We start from the raw sequence: 12331 nt of genomic DNA, 5'->3' as shown, positions 1-12331 counted from the left end.
AGAGCAACAGTATTTTCAATCACCAAAAATGTACTCACTTACTTTAGGTATTAGAGAGAACACTAATTGCAGGTAACAGGGTGTTGAGATCTGGATGTGAAGTGTCTCTCCTAAACTTGTGTTTTTGAACACCAGGTTCCCAGCTAGTGGCTCTGTTTGGGGAAGTAGTGGAATCTTTAGGAGGTGGATCCTCACTAGAGGTATGGGTCACTGGAGGCTTCATAGTTGAGCCCCTCCCAACTTCCTGTTCACTTTCTGCTTCCTAAGTGTAGATTCGATGTGACCAGCCACATTACCTCTGCCACGGTGGACAATCCCCTGGAATGGTAAGGCAAAATAAGCTCCCCCCACGTCAGTTGCTTTTGTCAAGGTATTTTATCACAATAACTGGGGAAAAAAGTGAAGACACTGTAGTGCAGTCGTTCCCATTATATAGCAGTCTAATCCTCTAGTCTTTTCACCTAAGGATACAGGATTCAGTTACCTACAAAGTACTAACATTTGATAACTTAAAAATAGATGACACTGAGGGAAAGCTGCTACTTGGAAGAATGAATAATGGTAAATGCACGGTGGCCTGCAAGTCACAGCATGGATCATAACACTCAACAGTAAAGCAAGAGTTTCCTAACATGAGAAGGGAGGAAGTTCTCCCATCATCTGGATGCCATGTGTTCTATTCTTGGAGGGGCTCTCTGTTCTCTGTTCTCCATAGTCACATCTGAAATGGACACGAGGAAGACAGTCTGCCAGGAGTCACATCCCTTCACCATTCTCTTTCTTGGCACAGTGAGGCTGGGAAAAAGCCACTCACTTTGGCAAAAATAACTAGCTTTTACTAAAATCAGTTGTGATCTCCTTCTGTTTGGTAGACTTGTTGTTATTAGGTAGCCATTTATCTAGGAACTATGTTTCTCGGCCTTGGGTTGATCTTACTAAAGTTGGGTAGTTATCTTCATGAGAAGTCATGTTTCTTCCTCTTACACAGTGTTTGACAGTCAGGCTCAGTGAATAGAGGTGCCTGATGCCAAGGCTGAGTTCAATTCCTGGGTCTTAGGAGGTGGAAGGAGAGAACTGATTTCTACAAGTTGTCTTTTGACCTCCACAAGTGTGACACACACACACATGCATGCATGGGTGCGGGTACCCATAAATAAATACATAAACAAATGGAAAGCAATAATTAAGTTAGCCTTTCTAATCTTTTCCCAACCTCTGGCTGCTGTGAAAGTAAATTTGAAGAAAACCTACTGATTAAGACCTCTGTCATTAGACTTTAAAAAAAATATTAAACTTTTATTTTTATTCTATTTCTTAAGTATGGATGTTCTGTCTACATGTATGTCTGTGTACCATTTGCATGCCTGATGTCTGAGGAGGCCAGAAGAGGTCTTTTGATGCCTTGGGATCAGAGTCATGTATGGTTGTCATCTACCATGTGGCGGCTGGGAAACAAGCCCTGGATCTTTGCAAAAGCAATGAGTGCTCATGAGCTCCTATCATTTCTCCAGCCAGATTCTAGACTTTTCTTTTCTTTTCTTTTTCTTTTTCTTTTTCTTTTCTTTCTTTCTTTCTTTCTTTCTTTCTTTCTTTCTTTTTTTTTTTTTTTTTTTTGAGACAGGGTCTCTCTGTGTAGCCTTTACTATGCTGGGACTTAATCGGTACACCAGGTGCATCAAACTCAGCAGAGATCCTCCTGCCTCTGCCTCCCGAGTCCTGAGATTAAAAGCATACACCACCATCACCCAGGTTGATACTAGACTTTTTATTTTTTTTATTATTTTTTTTATTATTTAATTTTTTGGTTTTTCGAGACAGGGTTTCTCTGTGTAGTCCTGGCTGTCCTGGAACTCACTCTGTAGACCAGGCTGGCCTCGAACTCAGAAATCCACCTGCCTCTGCCTCCCGAGTGCTGGGATTAAAGGCATGTGCCACCACGCCCGGCTTACTAGACTTTTTAAAAGTGAGGAATATGTGTCTACTACACTTAGCTCCTCAAACATCTTCATTACTCATTATGGTAAGTGTCCTAGCCTTTGCTATCTAGACTTAGTGTACTTCCCACAGCACAGTTTTAATACTTAGTAAGCTTCCAGTATTCGCATCTGACCAATTCCATGAGGGAAAAACCCAAAGCCGAATGTTTGCTGTTGTGTAAGTTGCAGCCTTGGCTCTAGCTGCTGTGAGTACTTTTGTCTTTTAGCGGTAGACCTTGGTAGTCTCCTAGTTCACTGGCCTCCATTTTGCTTTCTACCTGCTTGAGGACAATGTGACAGCATTCTCTTAGGGCTTCTCCAGTGCTTTATGGCCCCCGATTATTGAAATTTCTGTCATTTTTATTTTACCCTGTAAGCAAAAAGTAGTCACTCATTACAAAGTGATTTCTTTTCTTCCTTAGATAAATCAACCTCAACCTTAAACCTAACTCTCTCGTAGGGCCTATTAAAAGCTAGAAAGTGATACTTAGTGTCTTCTAGAATCTAAGCTTTGAATAACAATCCCTTTTATATTTGATGCTTGACAGGCACATGGTCTGAATTCTGGTGTACAGTTAGTACTGATTTAACCTCCTGCTTTGGTGTTGAAGTCCAAGCCCGGCACACATAAAGTCTCTTCTGGGTCAACCAATTTGGTAGTTTGGATTTGTTTCTACGATTCTCCACTCTTGATAGCAATTTATGAATTATTACAGATATCTTAATTGCAAGTGACAAAATGAAAGGATATAATACATACTAGAAAGAAATATTGGTAGTTGGCTCACATAACTTAAAAAAGAAAGAATCTAGTGGCTTATTTAGCTTAAGGCATGGCTTGCTTCAAGGGCATAAGCAATGCCATTAGAATTTGATTCCTTTTCATCTTTTGGCACTATGCTCTGGGTTGGCTTCCTTCTCAGGCTCCATGTGGTGGCTCCTGGCAGCTCCAGTTCACATAATCCTTACTGTTAGCAATCTCAGTGGAAGAGTACATATCACTTTGCCATGTGTGCCAGCAATAGTCATCTTACATTTTGCTGGCTCTGATCGGGATAAGTAGAAAAACAATCCAGTATGTCAGGCCTAATTTGCATGGCTACTTATAATGTTGAGAGAGGACACAATACCATCTAAGACATTGAGGGATAAACCCGATTATGATTATTGGGAAAAGGGTGAATAGATACTGAGTAGCAAAACAAAAATCAGATGTGTCTCAGAGATACCAATGCATAGTGTTTCCTAATGTGTTGGTTTTATGTCCTTCACTGGGTGTCAGTGTCCTAGGCTCTCACACCATTCTGTCTTAATAGTGCCAACCTAGTAGGCAGTCTATAATATACTAGCTGATTGCTGTTCTCTCCTTATATTACTAGAGAGAGCTCACTAAAAAGGAAAACATAGCTTAATAAAGGGACAGTTTATGGGAAGGGCTGAAGGAATTGACAAGGAATGGTAAAGCACGAAATGACGGGCAGCCTGGGAAGCAGAAAGACTAAAGGAATGGGGAAAGAGCTTTAAGTGGAATCCAGGAGAAGCTGTAGCTGGGAAGGAGATGGCTGAGAAGAGCTGTGACTATAAATAGAGAAATGTAGCCAACTGCCAAATGTGGTCCAGTAAAGGACTGGGGAAAACACATTTGTCTTCTTTCCTCTAACCTCTAAACTTCTGTGGGTACTTCCCATGAGCTAAATCCAATCAGAGAGCAGAGAGCCCAGATTCTAATACAAAGCAAGGCAAGTAGGGTGGAAATTGGGCCTGGAAGAACAATGGAAGATGATAAGAACATCCCTATCCTGTCCCGCAGAGCCGCTCCAAATAAAAGCAACCCTGTTGTCTGCTGATTGTGTACGGTGGGTATTTCAGGAGAGTATGGTTTATTCTCGCCAACAAGTTTGTTAAACATGTTTAATTTTATTAGCATTTTAGGATTTTTAACATTTATGAATTCATACACCAGAAAAAAAAATCTTTTGTGAGCCAGTGTAGTTAAAAAGCTATCGTTGCCATCCTGATAGGGGCCTCCTCGAGAATATTATACCTGGCAATCCATCAGGAAGCGGCAGCTCAGCGCTTGTCAAGGAGTGACAAACCTGATAAATGTTTGATGATTTTAAAAATGATTGAATGAATAAATTAAAATATTTGAAGCCAGAAGAATGTAAAAAGAAAACGACTTGCATTTTCCTTGTTAGAGCTTGATGCTATAGAACTCTGCAGTACCTGTCCTGTCTCCTGAAGTCTGACTCTGGAATCTTAGTTGTTAATTAAGGTTTTATCTCTGATAGGAAATAGAATTGTAATAACTCTTTAGTAGGACCATGTTCCATAATTAATTATCCTGCTAATAAAGCCACCATGAAGTGCATTTCAGTAAAGGGTCCACTATATGTCATTCATATATATGTCTCACTATATAATCTGGTATTATGGAGTGCCAGTCCAAACTTTTTTTTAAACAGATTTATGTCATAGTTAAGCCAAAACACATATCTTGTTCTTTGGCAATCCTGTATATCTTTCACGTGCATCATCATTCATTCAACAAACATTGCAATGTAGGTACCATGTACCACACAGAGCCCAAGCCGTCATTGTACTTATGTCTAAAGCAATATTTTCAGAGTTAAATGAGATCCTGAATTAATTGTCTAAAGATCTGTAAAATAAAAATTCTGATTCATAAACCCTGGGATGGCCCAGAAGAGTCCATTTCTAGTTATGTCCTGAGTGATGACAATGTTGGTGGTCTATGGACCACACTTAGACAGCAAGGGCAGACTTATTCAATCCTTACAACAATAACTTCATAAATACTGAATTTTTGTTCTTGTTTCTGTTTCATTCTGTTTTTATATACCTACTGTGTGTGAAATACTGTGCTATACATTGTAGGAATTTTGGGAAAAAAATCACTTGACAACAGAAAAAGCTAGTATGACACATAATGATGGTTATATGAACTATTTAAATGGAATATCCATAAAAGGCAAAACTATCGTGACAAGATTAGAAGGCTGGTTACTTAGGCTAGAGAGAGATACAGGGATTAACTATAAATGACTAAGAGAGGTCCTATGAACTGATAATAATTTTTCTAAAAAACAAGACTACTGTAATGGCTGCATAATTTGATAAACATTAAAACTAATTAAGATGAATGAAAGTTATGATGTCTAAACTATACTTCAGTAAGTCTCACATAATTGTGATAGTGTGAACAAATGCGATAATAGAAACATGTAGTCTTGGCTCCCTTTGACAAGGAGATGGAGCTCATAGAAGCTGACTTGCCCATGTCACTAACTAGGGACAGCATACTAATATAGTCAGTCCTATTGAGGCAGAAGTCTTAGCTGCCAAGGAGGTACATTAGGAAATTGATCCCATGTAATCAAAATGTTTTCCCCTCTTTCAGATTTGCCACTTACCCAGACTCATCCTGAGTGTTGGCCTTCAGGAATCAAAGCACCCACTGTCAGATGACAGGTCGAAAGCAGATCCTTCGACTTCATCAGAGTATTTTAGTTTCAAGCAAAAACCACCAATTCTGTTTACTTTAGTAGCTAAGGAGTTGGGCAGCTCACACACCCATTATCAAGACTGAAAATCAAGCTCAAAGCTGAGCAGCTAAGAACAAGGTCCACAAACCATGAACAGAGGGAACCCAGAGAGGGTTGCTGAGCATCACGACTCAGTGTGGTCATACGTGTGCTGTTGCAAGGGAGAAAACTGCCTGTCTTCCTTGTTTTTTTTCTTTATGTTACTAGTTCCTGCCTTGAGGCCATGCAGGTGCTGGTAAGTCTAGGCTGAAAGGACAGATGGTGAAGAAAGTCAATAAACAGCTACCTTTTTCATTTTGAGACTTACGTATTCAATGAATTTTCCAAGCTCAGAGAATTCAGATGCTGGATAACTAAACAAACAAGTAAAATCCCTCTGCACCTTAAACTGGTATGTACTATAGCTACTAGAGGTCCATGGACCATCCCCAGTAAAATCACCTGGAAGCCTGTCTGACCTGGGGAGATCGTGCAGTTGGTAAAACATGTCAGGCATAGTTGCCTGTGCATGTGATCACAGCAATGGCCAGGAAGAGCAGGGATTCTTTTAGCTAGTCAGACTAGCCTACTTGGTTAGTTTCAGGTCCATGAGAGACCCTGTCTTAAATACTGCTGCTGCTACTGCTATTACTGCTACTGGTACAAATAATAATGATGATGATGATGATAATAATAATAATAATAATAATAATAAGTAATATAAAATAAAATACCCCCCCAACAAACAACAAACAACAACAATAAAAACCCAAGGGGATAGTATCTCAGAATTTATGCCCAAAGCAGCCTCATGGACTCCACCTACTCTGTGTGTGTGTGTGTGTGTGTGTGTGTGTGTGTGTGTGTGTGTGTATTGGCCAGATGACAACCTTCTTTGTTGATTTTTAGGTGCTGTCCACCATTTTGTTGTGTTCTGAGCCAGCATCTCTCCTAGGCCTGAAAGTCACCAAGTATGTTAAGATGGCAGGCCAGCAAGCTCCAGGGATCTCTCTGGTCTCCACCTTCCCAGTGCTGCGGACTACACGCCAAACTTCTTTATACTTGTTCTGGGAATCTAAGTCAGGTCCTCAGGCTTGCAAGGCAAGCACTCCCATTGACTGAGCTACCTCTAGTTCAGGGTTTTGAAAATACACATAAAAATCAGAATGATGCAGAGAGGATCGGCATGGCCCCTGCACATAAAAGACATGCAAATTCATGACGTTTTTCATATTTTTGTAGGTGACACCTTCTCCCTTGTTTTGTCAGGGTGAAAATGGCCACTATTTGACCCAGTTTGAGGGTCCTCTTTTAGTTCCCTATTGGCAGTTTCTTGAATGTTTTAAATAAATCATTTTCTGAAAAACAATAAATATACTCATGAATTGCAACTAATTTAACTTAAAGAGTTTTGATTAATAACATGTTAATTAATAGAATTAGACTATGAACTAGTAAGTAAAGGAAACAATGGCAGTCATTTCTGGCTTGTTCTTGAGACTATTAGAATTTCATTTTTTTTCCCTAAGGAACGGAGTTGCTCAGTGATTAAGAGCACTGACTGATCTTCCAGATGACTGGAGTTAGATTCTCAGCACCCACATGGCAATTCATAGTGCATAACTCCAGTTCTAAGGGTTCAGTACACTCTTCCAGCTTCTAAGAGCACTGCACGAATGTGTTGCATAGATGTACATGCATGAAAAAAAAACCTATATACATAAGAGTAAAAATAAATTCTAAAAAAAAGTTGCTACCTATACAGAGGAATTTTAGAAAAGGTGGCTTGTAATTCTCTGGAAAAGAAATAGACTACATAATATATCATCAGGTTAGAAATATCACACCTAAGAGGGCTAGAGATGGCTCAGTGGTTAAAAGCACTTGGGGCTATTGCAGGGGACCCAGGTTTGGTTCCTAGCACCTACCTTGGGTGTTTCACCAACACCTGTAACAACTCCAACTCCTGGGGAATGGATGCCTCTGGCTTCTACAGGCACTGGCACATATGTACATACCCACACACGGATACACACACATTATTAAGAAATAGCTACATAAAAGGAACATCATATTAAAAATTATAGAAAACTGCTAGAAAACATAAACCCGATTACATCTACTTAGAAGATAGTTTAGTTTGCTTTAATGTTTAGCATTTAATTATTCAAACAGCCAAATGGGACATGTGGGGTAGTTTTGGGAATGACTTTCATTTTAAAGCTTTTTGTGTAGTTAGGAGTCACACCCTATACACATCAGCATGTTTTCACCAAGCCTTCTCATATTCTCTTAGCTGTTGACGTGTCCAGAGACTTTAAGAAATAGAATATCCTTAGGGGACAGTAAGAATAAAGGATTAAACATATGTACCTTCAAGCCTCTCTAGTCACCAAAGATTTTATAACATGACTATTGTCACTATGCAATGCATTATTGCAAGTGCCATCCTAGATAGGTGAAGATGTACTTCCTCTTATACAGACTGGATTTAGTTCTTAGCACTCATGTCAAGCAGTTCAAAACCACCTATAACTCCAATGTCAGGGGGATCTGAAGCCTCTGGTCTTCTACAGGCATCTTCACTCCCACACACACATCCACACACATGTACATAATGTTAAAATCTTTAATATACAAATAGGTGCAGAGTTTACATTGTAAACTTTGCTAATTCTCAATCTTTATCCAATTCAGTAACGTTCATGTGTGTCTATCATTGCTTACTCTTGACATTGATCATTCTGTTTTGTATTCATTCATTCATTCATTCATTCATGTTATTTGTAGGGCTAGGATTTCAACCTAGGGCCTTGTACATGCTAGTAAGTGCTAATGTCTTAAAAATATTCTATTTTAGGGTTTTTCATTTCTATGTATACATATGTGTTACGTATATGTGGATGTGCATATGGGTGCCTGAAAAAAAGCATTTGATCCCTTGAGCTGGAGTTCCAGGCTGCTCTGAGGCTCTCCATGTGGCTGCTGTCAGCTGAACACTGCTTCTGTAAGAGCAGCAAGCACTCTTAACTGCTGTGCCATCGCTCTAGCCCCTTAAACATAATTGTTCGCATGTTTCTCATTTTACTTTTGTTTCTTTGATGGCTAAATATGCATATTAGCCATTTTAAGCTTTTCTTTTTATAAATAGTCTGACATGTGCTTTGTCATTTGAACGGTCTGTCCACTGTGTGTAAATTTTTGTATCTGTTTAATTAAGAGATTAACCAAGACTCGTGGTCCCTTCTAGACATAGCGAGTGAGTCAGACAGTGAGTGCAGAGCAGACAACTTGCTCTCACTGGAGTGTGAGTCCTCCCCACCCCCAGGGTCTTATGTCTTACCCATTAGCTCATGCTAATCAGCCCAGTATTTCGAACAGTTCTTCTCTTTCTCTGTGTGTGCCTATCTATAAATCAGTTCAGTTCTACAGATGGAGCTAAAAGGAACACAGTTGATATTATTGATGGGCTAGCAGCATTCTTATGCTCTGTCCTTTGGGGACCAATACTCTTTGAGATGGTCAGCAAGAGAAGACTGATGTATGGTGAAGAGACCCCTGTTTCTCTGAGAGAAGTTAACAGATCCTTTGGGGATATGTGTATGATTTTGATTTCTCATTAGCATTGCGAGTGCCAATGAAGTGTGACTGACAGTTACATAAGTCAATACAAGAGCACTTCGGGAGAGCCAAGTTTTGGATTTTTTTTTTTCTTATAGATTAGGCTTCCGTTCTTTCAGAACTCACTGGGAAAGCAAATCAGAATGCTTTTGATTCAAGAATTGAACGCAATGAAGCTACGTTTCTAAGGAAACTATCGTGGTTAAAGGGAAATAAAATGCTAAGTTTATTGATCAAATGAAACGTAACTGGCAGAGATGAAAGTACACCCTAGACCTGGTCAGTGCTTTCATTTTTACTGTATCTGTATGTAATTCATGTTTTATCTGAAGACTGAGTGCAACTTTCCGGGCTCACGAAGCAAAGAACATTTAATACCAGGAAGCACTCTTCATGAAATGTTAGGAAATATCAATATGGACCACCAGACAAATAGAAGTAAGAGGGAGAGAGTAGCCAAAGATCGTGCAAGCAATGAGCCAGTCCCGTCTGCTATACTGGGTTTTCATTCCCAACTTCAGAGGAAGTCAATGTCTTTCAATGGGAAAGACACCTAAGGACTGAAGAGATGAGTAAGTCAGTGTGTATCAAACAAGCATGAGAATGTATATTTCAACCCCAGAGTCCACATAGCCAGGTGTGGTGTTCTGTGTCTGGAGTCCTAGCACTGGGAAGGCAGAGGCAAAGGCAGACAGATTTCTGGGGTTCACTTCCTGGTCAGCCTAGTGTTATATTACTACTATATCTTGGGGCCTGGGAAGAAGGTGCAGCAGTTGTAAGCATATACTGTTCTTGCATTGGACCTCAGTCTGGTTCCCACATGGATTGCTTAAAACTGCCTGTAATTTCAGATCTCAGGGAATCCCACACCTTTAGCCTCCTCAGGCACCAGTACTAGTGTGTGTGTGTGTGTGTGTGTACATGCATGCATGTGTGCACACCAAATGCTCATATACATAATTAAGAATACTTTTTAAAAATAACCATCTCTTACCAGGCGTGATGATGAACAACTTTAACCACAGCTCTTGGGAGTCAGAGGCAGGCAGATCTCTGAGTTTAAAGAGATCCTGGTCTACATAAGGAGTTCTAGGACAGCTAGAGCTACACTGAGAGACCTTGTCTCATAACAAGCTAATAAACAAAAGCAACCACATATCCTTTCTAATGTCATCAACCCTTTAGCATTATTTATTAATTTAAAAAGAACTGTATTGTCAATCAATGCAAGTTACTATTTCTTGGGGTTCATTTCTCTGGGTCAACTGATCTAGCTTAATTGCCTTACATTAGGTGATTTAAATTGCACTTGATAATGCAGGCTTTCAGAGAAGTTTGGGAACAGGTGCCCTTACATTCCTCAGGAATATTGCATCTTGTAACTGTTCCTTGCATTTCTAATGTCACCACACCAGCATTTTGTGCAATTACACATGAGATTTTGGTGATTGGCACATTCTTCTCTAAATCTAAACATGGATTATAATATTTCCTGTTTCATCTGCATTATACACCTACGGGATAGTTTTATGATTTCTAATCTTTCAATATTTCACCTTAGGCCTTTGAACTATATTCAATAGTATGATAAAAGAATACCTCAGAATATTTACATGTCTTTTTAGAATTCTTAATGATGTGCTTCTGTGTACTTCTGTTTTTATGCATTGTAGTAGACATTTATTTTTCATTTTGTGTATATGAGTGTTTTGTTTGCCTGTATATATATGTGTACCCCTTCTATGCCTGATTCTCAGTGGAGGCCAGAAGAGGGGGACAAATTCCCTGGAACTTGTTATAGATGTTATGAATTACCTTATAGGTGCTGGGATTTGAACCTTGGTCCTCTGGAGGAATAGCCAGTGCTCGTCATTTTCCCAGCCCTCCATTGCGGTGGGCAATGATGATTCTGTTCACTTAGTTCCCTAAGTTAGTTCATGGATGATGATCCCTTTTATTTTTCTTTCCCCACCTACTTTTTTGGATTTGAAAATTCTGACGTAGTGCTGTCTTTTTTCTATATTTTCTATGGGATTTCTAAAACTCCCCCACCCCAGTACCTTTAAATCCTAATATCTACTATTATATACTCTTGCCTTCTTTTCCCCAAGGATTTTATTTTTATTTTTATTTATTTATGTGTCTCTGTGTGGATGCCATATATGTTCAGGTGCCAGTGGAGGCCAGAGAGATCCCCCAGATCTGGAGTCACAGGTAGTTGTGAGCTGTCTAATATGGGTCCTAGGAACCAAACTCTGGTCCTCTGGAGACTCCATATTGTATTTCCAATATTCTTTACTTTCTTTCCCTAAAAAATCAAAATTCTAATTTTGTTTTATGATTGCAATTTTCTTGAACATACATGAAGACCTAAAAATACACATGCATATGTACAAACATATACACACCATACATATACACATGCACACACACAAAGCACACATACCACACACATATACATACACACCACATACATGTACACACACACACCACACACATATACATACACACCACATACATGTACACACACACAACACACATACACAACACACACAACACACATATACAACACAATGCATAAACACACACCACACACTCCAACACACACCACACACATGTACATACACATCACACATATACACATAGATACACAACACACATACACAACACACACACACACACACACACACACACACACACACACACCACTCCTCTTTTTCCTTCTGTTGTCTGCTTCTATTGTTCTCTGTCACTTTGCTTTGCTTTGTTTTCTGGCTCCCATGAGAAAGCCTTCCTTCAGAAGTCTGATAGTCTTTGGGTATCTGTTTACATTAAAGAAAAAGATAACACATGTTTATGATCGTCAGAAACAGAGTGAGAAGATAGGGGCAGTTAATGGTAAACTTTCCCATAGAGCCATCTGTTTAGGGCTAGGAGGTGTGCTCAATGGCAGAGCACTAGCATGTGTGAGTTTAACTTCTAGTACTGATTTTAAAAAAAAGTGAGGAAAGTGAGAAATAAAAAGTGTGGTGGTATGGAAAACTCTTGAACCATCATAAACATGTGTTTTGCATGGATGCACTAAGTAGGGAAGGGAATATGGAGATCAGAACCCAGGTCTTTTGGAAGAAGAGTAAGCGCTCTTAACTGCTGAGCCATCCCTCCTGCCCTAACCATTCACTTTCCAAG

The 12331-nt window shown here is 39.5% G+C and overlaps 1 pseudogene; it reads left to right on the top strand.

The window, feature by feature from the left end:
* Gm25045 lies at window positions 6661–6759 on the top strand (annotated as a pseudogene).
* The last annotated feature ends 5572 nt before the right edge of the window (window positions 6760–12331 follow it).

Source organism: Mus musculus, chromosome 9 (assembly GCF_000001635.26).
Source record: "Mus musculus strain C57BL/6J chromosome 9, GRCm38.p6 C57BL/6J".
Lineage (NCBI taxonomy): Eukaryota > Metazoa > Chordata > Mammalia > Rodentia > Muridae > Mus > Mus musculus.
Note: the sequence above shows the minus strand (reverse complement) of the source record. Positions and strands in the feature narration are given on the sequence as shown.